The sequence below is a fragment of the Xyrauchen texanus genome, chromosome 23 (genome assembly GCF_025860055.1).
Source record: "Xyrauchen texanus isolate HMW12.3.18 chromosome 23, RBS_HiC_50CHRs, whole genome shotgun sequence".
In the NCBI taxonomy this organism is placed as follows: domain Eukaryota; kingdom Metazoa; phylum Chordata; class Actinopteri; order Cypriniformes; family Catostomidae; genus Xyrauchen; species Xyrauchen texanus.
Window position 1 is genome coordinate 2154047 of NC_068298.1, and position 10107 is coordinate 2164153.

The following is a 10107-nucleotide window of genomic DNA, read 5'->3' on the forward strand; positions in this document are numbered from 1 at the left end:
TAGATCCACTCAGAGGAAAATATTATTGCTAAGAGTTTTTTTTTTTCTTTCTAAACTTCCAGTTTGACACTGTCTGAGACATTTTTGAGATCTCTTATAAAACTTTGGAGGATACACATGTGAAACTAATCGGGTCTTTTCTCAAAAGAATTCTGAGAATTACGGTGAGACTTTGGAATATTATGAATATTCCCTAAAAAGTATAATATTCTGGGTTTAATACAAGTTAAGCTCAATCAACAGGATTTTTGGCATTATATTGATTAACTCAAAAATACATTTTGACTCGTCCCTCCTTTTCTTTAAAAGAAAAAGCACAAATCTGTGTTACAATGAGGCACTTTCAATGGAAGTCAATGGTTTTAACAACATTAAAATACTGTTTCAAAAGTACAGACACAAGACATAAACAACATGTGAGTGTGGTGAGGAAGAGGGCGTGGCCTGGCCGTGAGGATGCACGGCCGGCGCTGAATCAGATGATCAGTGGGAGAGCGAGATAAAGGGAGGCCAGAGACGTCAGTTAGAGAGAGCGAGAGTGTCCATGATTGTTTCATGTTATTTAAGTTGAGTTTTACATTAAACTTTATGTTGACTGTTCAGCCGGTTCCCACCTTACCCATCCTTTACCAGTTACAGTGGTGTCGAAACCCAGGAGAGTGGAGGAATGCACTGTTGCGGAGTCCTCAACCAGGGGAGCAACCGCGGCTGTCAGCCAAGGATCGGAGGGCACGCTGCCGTCCACCAGAGGGCGGAGGAGCGGTTGAGGACCAGGCAACAGCGCGTCCTGGAACTCTCTCTCTCTCTCTCTCTCTCTCTCTCTTTGTCTCCCGCTCACACTTTCCCTCTCCCCACGCCTCCCCTCGTCGCTCCCCGCTATAACCCTAGATTGAAAATATAAACAAAGTTTTAAACAACTCAAATAATACACACGTGTTCTCCAGCTGAAACTCTGGAGGAGACACGTTAGCGTACTCTTTTCATTTTCTTAGGAGAATGGAGACTTTGAGACACATTTGAGATATTACTGATATGGCATTTGCAATTTGTACTTTGTTGTTTTATAGTTTATGCGAGGACATTGAATCCCAATGAAGACCAGCTTTGGGATTCAATCAGTGGCACCTTTTTAGCAAGGCTAGTTTTCCTTGTGAGTGAACCCTGCTGTGTCGTTTGACTAAATAAACATGTCTGGTGCCCAACCTCCTCTCTCTCTCTCTCTCTCTCTCTCTCTCTCTCTCTCTCTCTCTCTCTCTCTCTCTCTCGCTCCAGACTGAAGTCTTAAGCTCCATTCTCCCTCAAGCAGCTGTAAGAGTGACCCCTACAAAAAAGCAGATAATTGGACAGTGTTGCTCACTCATAGCGAGAGAGAGACAGAGTGAAAGACAGAGAGCGAGACGCAGACGCTACGAGAGACAACGTTATAGGAATTTCCTATAAAGGCTCTTGATTTGATGTCCGGGCATCTGCGCTGATGTAGGTAAGAGATGTGAACTGATCTTATTGTCACACATGCTGTCCGTTACGTCTCATTTCCATTCGGTCCTGACCGGAGCGTTTTATTCCTTTCGGTTGTGGTGAAACGTTGCTTTAAATATTTGAGTTTTCTTTGTTTGTCTGTGCAGATTTGTCTATACAGAAAGAATGGCTGTAAATAGCCTTAGATTGGAGTTCTTTGGCTTGTAACAGTTGTGGAAACCTTTGGGTGCAAAATACAACCACTTTTTAGGTTCTATGAGGGACTGAACTTGACTGGTATTATCATGATGCATGTCACAAAAAACAAACAAATGATGCATGTCTAAACATAATGGTATTTCATCATTATGGTTTTACTATGGTGTTACCATGGCAAATGGCTAAAATTGGTATTAATGCAGTATATGTCCAAAAATATAGTAATACCATGGTTTTACTTTGGTATTTCCCTAGTTAATGACTAAAAATGTGGTATTATCGTGGTACATGTCAAAAATACTATAGTTTTACTATAGTATTACCATGTTTAAAGGCTAAAAATGTGGTATTACCATTATACATGTCATATAATATGGTAATAACATGGTTTTATTATGGTATTCCCATGATTAATGGCTAAAAATGTGGTATTACCATTATACATGTCAAATAATATGGTAATAACATGGTTTTATTATGGTATTCCCATGATTAATGGCTAAAAATGTGGTATTACCATTATACATGTCAAATAATATGGTAATAACATGGTTTTATTATGGTATTGCTCATGTTTAAAGGCTAAAAATGTGGTATTACCATTATACATGTCAAATAATATGGTAATAACATGGTTTTATTATGGTATTGCTCATGTTTAATGGCTAAAAATGTGGTATTACCATTATTCATGTCAAATAATATGGTAATAACATGGTTTTATTATGGTATTGCTCATGTTTAATGGCTAAAAATGTGGTATTACCATTATTCATGTCAAATAATATGGTAATAACATGGTTTTATTATGGTATTGCTCATGTTTAAAGGCTAAAAATGTGGTATTACCATTATTCATGTCAAATAATATGGTAATAACATGGTTTTATTATGGTATTCCCATGATTAATGGCTAAAAATGTGGTATTACCATTATACATGTCACATAATATGGTAATAACATAGTTTTATTATGGTATTGCTCATGTTTAAAGGCTAAAAATGTGGTATTACCATTATACATGTCAAATAATATGGTAATAACATAGTGTTATTATGGTATTGCTCATGTTTAATGGCTAAAAATGTGGTATAACCATTATTCATGTCATATAATATGGTAATAACATGGTTTTATTATGGTATTGCTCATGTTTAAAGGCTACAAAAGTGGTATTACCATTATACATGTCAAACAATATGGTAATAACATGGTTTTATTATGGTATTCCCATGATTAATGGCTAAAAATGTGGTATTACCATTATACATGTCATATAATATGGTAATAACATGGTTTTATTATGGTATTCCTATGATTAATGGCTAAAAATGTGGTATTACCATTATACATGTCAAATAATATGGTAATAACATGGTTTTATTATGGTATTGCTCATGTTTAAAGGCTAAAAATGTGGTATTACCATTATACATGTCAAATAATATGGTAATAACATAGTGTTATTATGGTATTGCTCATGTTTAATGGCTAAAAATGTGGTATTACCATTATACATGTCAAATAATATGGTAATAACATAGTGTTATTATGGTATTGCTCATGTTTAATGGCTAAAAATGTGGTATTACCATTATACATGTCAAATAATATGGTAATAACATAGTGTTATTATGGTATTGCTCATGTTTAATGGCTAAAAATGTGGTATTACCATTATACATGTCAAATAATATGGTAATAACATAGTGTTATTATGGTATTGCTCATGTTTAATGGCTAAAAATGTGGTATTACCATTATACATGTCAAATAATATGGTAATAACATAGTGTTATTATGGTATTGCTCATGTTTAATGGCTAAAAATGTGGTATTACCATTATACATGTCAAATAATATGGTAATAACATAGTGTTATTATGGTATTGCTCATGTTTAATGGCTAAAAATGTGGTATTACCATTATTCATGTCATATAATATGGTAATAACATGGTTTTATTATGGTATTGCTCATGTTTAAAGGCTACAAAAGTGATATTACCATTATACATGTCAAATAATATGGTAATAACATGGTTTTATTATGGTATTCCCATGATGAATGGCTAAAAATGTGGTATTACCATTATTCATGTCAAAAAATAGTGTAATAAAATGGCTTTACTATAGTGTTTCCATGTTTAATTAACAAAAATATAGTAATTCCATGGTTTTAACATGGCAAATGTCTAAAAAACATGGTCTTAACGTGGTCAATGGCAAAAAATATATAGCAATACCATTGTTTCACTTTGGTGTTACCATGGCAAATGACAAAAAAAAATGCTATTTCCATGGTAACCGGCTAAAACATGGTACTGCCATAGCGAAAGGCTAAAAAGTTCAAAAATAAAGTAATACCATGGATTACCTCTGGAGTGTTTCCGGTGAGAATTATGTGTCTCCGCATCCTCTGGTTTGTTTGTGTGTTTAACACGTTGCATTTTAATGACCTGAATTCAGCGAGAGCAAACAAAGCTGTGCTTTACCGTCTGCATTGGAGCACCTTTTTACATGCTTGTCAACATCTGTGAAGCTGTAGAGGTGTTTATTTGCAACTTGAGCGAGTTTGTTGAGAGGGTGAGAGTTGTTGTGTACTGTATGTGTGTGAGAGGGATATTATATAATGCCCTGTTGTCCTCTTTGTGTGTTGTACAGCAGTGCTAATGGCTTATTTGAACGCTTCCCCTGTCTTTGAAACACTCACTGTGCTTGTGTGGAAAGCTCAACAGCATTTCTGAATCTGATCTTTACATACATGATTCTTTTCAGATCCTTCTTCGGAAAACACATCCAAAAGTGTAGCAAATCAAGCACTGGTTAAGTCCGTATTGATATCCTTTGTTCAGTGCTGTACGGAAAGCTCTTTTGCACCGACGGTTATCTGAAGTTCAGGACTTTGTGTTTCTTCTTGAACTGTCTGGGCTGTTTGTTTAGTCTCTTCTCGGCTGCTCACAGATGTTCAACAGCTGATCTCAGAGGATCCGGTCAGTTTCTGAAATGCACAGCCTTCATCACATGCCGTTCTAAAATCCCCCGTTACTCATCGTGTCACTCTAAAGAGGGTCCCATCCAGAACACGCCGTTATTAGTCACATGCATGAGTAAAGCATGAGTGTGCGCATGTGGGATAAGACTGTCAACCAAAACAGAGTGGTTTGCATTGGGACGGAGCGCCTCGCAAGTGCTGCGTCACCAGCTGTTTCCTGCCCCCCACAGCTGGCCCACATACCAGTCTGATGAAAATGTGCTTCCCATTAGCAGCGGATGAGTGGAGAGTCAAACACACATGATCTGCCGACCTGTCAACTCCACGAACGTATCATTAATTGAACATTTGGTTCTTTAAAACTGCTGCATGAGATGTTTTCACAGTGTCAGCTATAAGTAATCCATTGGTAGGTTGACTTCCTGAAGAGTGTGTTTTCAAAACATTACTCTGTTGGTTTGATTGGCTTGACTTGACATGTCAACCTCTGACTCAATCAATGGCGTGAGTTTTAGATGCTAATATACTGGTACTTTGATACCATCAACATAGCGCCGAATAATTTCCTTATTTATATATCATGATAAAAAAAATTGTTAGTCCAAGGTATGTCAAGAAAAACATTGTATTAGCATAGCAAATGTCAAAATGATCATGGGCCGTGTCCATAAAACTATGATTTTACCATGATACATGTCTAAAACAAGGTATACCCAAGTAAATGTTCAAAACATTGGTAATGCCATGGTTTTAGTGTGGTATTATCATGTTAAATATAAAAAACATGATATTAACCATAGTAAATGCCCAAAAGATATGGTAATACTATGGTTTACTATGGTTTTACCATGTCAAATGTTTATAAAACATGGTATTGCCATGGTAAATTTCCAAAAACATGGTAATGCCATTGTTTTTCAATGGTATTATTGTGGTTAATGTTCAAAAAACATGGTAATACAATGGTGTTACTATGGTATTGCCATGGTAAATGTATAAAAGCACTGTATTACCATGGTATGTGTCCAAAAACATGGTAATACCTTGGTAATAGTGTGGTATTGCCATGGTAATTGTCTAAAAATATGGTTTTATCATGGTAAATATATATATAAATGGTAAAATTATAGTTTTATAGTGGTTTTGCAATGGTAATTGTCTAAAAATATGGTTTTACTATGATAAATATATATATAAATGGGAGAATTATAGTTTTATAGTGGTTTTGCCATGGTAATTGTCTAAAAATATGGTTTTACCATGGTAAATATATATATAAATGGTAAAATTATAGTTTTATATTGGTTTTGCCATGGTAATTGTCTAAAAATATGGTTTTACCATGGTAAATATATATATATAAATGGTAAAAAATAGTTTTATAGTGGTTTTGCCATGGTAATTGTCTAAAAATATGGTTTTACCATGGTAAATATATATATATATATATATATATATATATATATATATATATATATATATATATATATATATATATATATATATATATATATATAAATTTTAATATGATAGTTTTATAGTGTTTTTGCCATGGTCATTGTCTAAAAATATGGTTTTACCATGGTAAATATATATATAAATGGTAAAATTATAGTTTTATATTGGTTTTGCCATGGTAATTGTCTAAAAACATGGTATTACAAAAGTAAATACCCAAAAGATATGGTAATACTATGGTTTTACCATTTCAAATGTTTACAAAACATGGTAATGCCATTGTTTTGCAATGTATTACTGTGGTTAATGTCTAAAAATATGGTTTTACCATGGTAAATATATATATAAATGCTAAAATTATAGTTTTATAGTGGTTTTGCCATGGTAATTGTCTAAAAATATGGTTTTACCATGGTAAATATATATATAAATGGTAAAATTATAGTTTTATAGTGGTTTTGCCATGGTAATTGTCTAAAAATATGGTTTTACCATGGTAAATATATATATAAATGCTAAAATTATAGTTTTATAGTGGTTTTGCCATGGTAATTGTCTAAAAATATGGTTTTACCATGGTAAATATATATATAAATGCTAAAATTATAGTTTTATAGTGGTTTTGCCATGGTAATTGTCTAAAAATATGGTTTTACCATGGTAAATATATATATAAATGGTAAAATTATAGTTTTATAGTGGTTTTGCAATGGTAATTGTCTAAAAATATGGTTTTACCATGGTAAATATATATATATATATATATATATATATAAATGGTAAAATTATAGTTTTATAGTGGTTTTGCAATGGTAATTGTCTAAAAACATGGTATTACCATGGTAAATATATATATACTATATATATATATATAAATGGTAAAATTATAGTTTTATAGTGGTTTTGCAATGGTAATTGTCTAAAAATATGGTTTTACCATGGTAAATATATATATACTATATATATATATATATATATATATAAATGGTAAAATTATAGTTTTATAGTGGTTTTGCCATGGTAATTGTCTAAAAACATGGTATTACAAAAGTATGCCCAAAAGATATGGTAATACTATGGTTTATAATGGTATTACCATGGGCAAATGTTTACAAAAAATGGTATTGTCATGGTACATTTCCAAAAATATGGTTATACCATGGTTTTCTTTGGTATTACAGTGGTACCTGTCTGAAAATCATGGTTTTATCATGGCATAGCCCAGAAAGCGCATGGTAAAGGTCTTGAAACCTCCTGCAGAGTTTCAGCATTAAAGAACAGGAGTTTGTCGGCATTCATCAGGGTGAATTTCCTTATGTCGTTCAAGTGTGTGTTTAATCTGTCTGTCTCTCTGTCTGTCTCTCTGCACTCTGTCCAAGTCAAGCAGAGACACAGAGAGACTGTTGAGATATGGAGGAAAAATTGGCGTCGTCGATCAAAGAAAATATGATCAGATTTACTTTAGATAACTATCTATTTGATTAAAAACTTTATTAAAGCTCAGCGTGCGTGTGTATTTGTATTGGCATGCACGTGTCTGTGTGTGTGTATGTATGTGCTGTGTGTGACTGTTTTAGTCATTTCTCTGCCATGCAAAGAGTAACTGAAGAACACTACTGTAGCTGGTTGGAGACTCTGCACTAGCAATGTGTTGACCAAGTGTGCACGTCTGCCTTAAACATCAGAAACATACTCTATCCATATATGTGCTGATAACGTGTCTACCTTGATTTCAGGCGTTGTTGTGTTCACAAATGGGTCAGTCCACACTTTGGAGAGCAATGAAAGAATGTGTTGCATTCTTATTGTTGGCACAACGGGCACTATAACTGGCATTGGCATGAACTGCTTTGATCTACGTTTGGTTTTATCTTCAGGGTAGGCATTCGCAATTGCGTTTGAGGATTGGCCTTATGCTCATCATCTCTGCAACAGCTCAGGAATGCCACAGTCATTTCCTGATCCCCAATTTCCTCTCTGTCTCTCTCTCTCTCTCTCTCTCTCTCTCTCACACACACACACACACACACACTCTCTCTCTTTGTTTGTAGAAGCTGGTTTAACTCTGAGGCCGAGTTTAGAGCCAGAGCTGTAATCATTTAAAGCTCTCTCTCTCTCTCTCTCTCTCTCTCTCCCACTCTCTCTCATACTCTCTCTCTCTCTCTATTTAAATTTAAATTTAAAAGTACTTTATTGGCATGATTGTGTTTATATACAATATTGCCAAAGCATTAATACATATAAATTATTAATGCATATAATGAACATAAGAGAATAAAAGTACTGTGAGTGAAGTACATTAAGGCAGTGATTGGTTTCTGAGGAGCAAAAAATGCATTTTGCTGCAACTGGTGCATGATGATCTGATCTCCCCCAGTAACACCAGCATCTGATCTGATCTCCCCCAGTAACACCAGCATCTGATCTGATCTCCCCCAGTAACACCAGCATCTGATCTGATCTCCCCAGTAACACCAGCATCTGATCTGATCTCCCCCAGTAACACCAACATCTGATCTGATCTCCCCAGTAACACCAACATCTGATCTGATCTCCCCAGTAACACCAGCATCTGATCTGATCTCCCCCAGTAACACCAGCATCTGATCTGATCTCCCCAGTAACACCAGCACCTGATCTGATCTCCCCAGTAACACCAGCATCTGATCTGATCTCCTCCAGTAACACCAGCATCTGATCTGATCTCCCCAGTAACACCAGCATCTGGTCTGATCTCCCCAGTAACACCAGCATCTGATCTGATCTGATCTCCCCCAGTAACACCAGCATCTGATCTGATCTCCTCCAGTAACACCAGCATCTGATCTGATCTCCTCCAGTAACACCAGCATCTGATCTGATCTCCCCCAGTAACACCAGCATCTGATCTGATCTCCCCAGTAACACCAGCATCTGATCTCCCCCAGTAACACCAGCATCTGATCTGATCTCCCCCAGTAACACCAGCATCTGATCTGATCTCCCCCAGTAACACCAGCATCTGGTCTGATCTCCCCCAGTAACACCAGCATCTGATCTGATCTCCCCAGTAACACCAGCATCTGATCTGATCTCCCCAGTAACACCAGCATCTGATCTCCCCAGTAACACCAGCATCTGATCTGATCTCCCCAGTAACACCAGCATCTGATCTGATCTCCCCCAGTAACACCAGCATCTGATCTGATCTCCCCAGTAACACCAGCATCTGATCTGATCTCCCCCAGTAACACCAGCATCTGGTCTGATCTCCCCCAGTAACACCAGCATCTGATCTGATCTCCCCAGTAACACCAGCATCTGATCTGATCTCCCCCAGTAACACCAACATCTGATCTGATCTCCCCCAGTAACACCAGCATCTGATCTGATCTCCCCCAGTAACACCAGCATCTGATCTGATCTCCCCCAGTAACACCAGCACCTGATCTGATCTCCCCCAGTAACACCAGCATCTGATCTGATCTCCTCCAGTAACACCAGCATCTGATCTGATCTCCCCCAGTAACACCAGCATCTGGTCTGATCTCCCCCAGTAACACCAGCATCTGATCTGATCTCCCCCAGTAACACCAGCATCTGATCTGATCTCCTCCAGTAACACCAGCATCTGATCTGATCTCCTCCAGTAACACCAGCATCTGATCTGATCTCCCCCAGTAACACCAGCATCTGATCTGATCTCCCCAGTAACACCAGCATCTGATCTCCCCAGTAACACCAGCATCTGATCTGATCTCCCCAGTAACACCAGCATCTGATCTGATCTCCCCAGTAACACCAGCATCTGGTCTGATCTCCCCAGTAACACCAGCATCTGATCTGATCTCCCCAGTAACACCAGCATCTGATCTGATCTCCTCCAGTAACACCAGCATCTGATCTGATCTCCCCCAGTAACACCAGCATCTGATCTGATCTCCCCCAGTAACACCAGCATCTGATCTGATCTCCCCCAGTAACATCAGCATCTGATC

At 36.7% G+C, this 10107-nt stretch overlaps 1 protein-coding gene across 1 annotated transcript in view; it reads left to right on the forward strand.

Annotated features, from left to right (window-relative positions):
- Nucleotides 1–1217: 1217 nt before the first annotated feature.
- LOC127663405 (platelet-derived growth factor receptor beta-like) overlaps nt 1218–10107 on the forward strand; it is a 57058-nt gene continuing 48168 nt past the window's right edge. The window contains 1 exon segment of the mRNA XM_052154981.1: nt 1218–1480. The gene's annotated coding sequence lies outside the window, so the exon portion shown is untranslated.